A 634-nucleotide genomic window follows, 5' to 3' on the forward strand; every position below is an offset into this window, starting at 1 on the left:
CCTCCCTCCCAGAGCAGGAGCTGCCGGGGGAGTCACGCTGTGTTTGCATGAAAGAAAGGACGCACTGAGCCGCCTCCATCCTCCCCGCGTCAGGGCCATCTGCTCCAGAAAGGCCTGCGGGGTTGGCCCTGCCCTGGGCTGCCCACGGCTGCGGTGGTGGGGCTGGGAGTGGGCGGCCGAATCCCACGCAGGTGGGGTGGGAGTTGTGCCACGGAGCTCACCGCTGTCACAAGAGCCACAGGTCTCAGCCGCGCCGGCTGGAGCACACGGAGCTGCAGGAGCTCCAGCAAGGAGGTCCCTGGGTGCAGGAGGTGCTTGGTTCCCCCCCAAGGCACCCACCCCTCCAGGTACCAGTCAAGGGGCTGGTGACTGCTGGAGCATCCCAGGGAGCTTGTGACAGGCACACCAGGGCTGGACACCTGGGAGCCTACTCCTGTTTGGTGTCCCCACTGTACCTGCCATCCCCACCATCCCTGCTATCCCCACCATCCCTGCTGTCCCTGCTGTTGCTACCATCCCCGCTCTCCAGCCTTTCTTCAGAATTTGCAAAATCTCCCATTCGGGCACAAAAATCCACCTGTGTTGCATGGGATGGGGCTGTCCGTGTCCCCACCGGTCCCCCCAGCCAGGTCCC

Source organism: Aptenodytes forsteri, unplaced genomic scaffold (assembly GCF_000699145.1).
Source record: "Aptenodytes forsteri isolate BGI_AS27 unplaced genomic scaffold, ASM69914v1 Scaffold274, whole genome shotgun sequence".
Classification (NCBI taxonomy): domain Eukaryota; kingdom Metazoa; phylum Chordata; class Aves; order Sphenisciformes; family Spheniscidae; genus Aptenodytes; species Aptenodytes forsteri.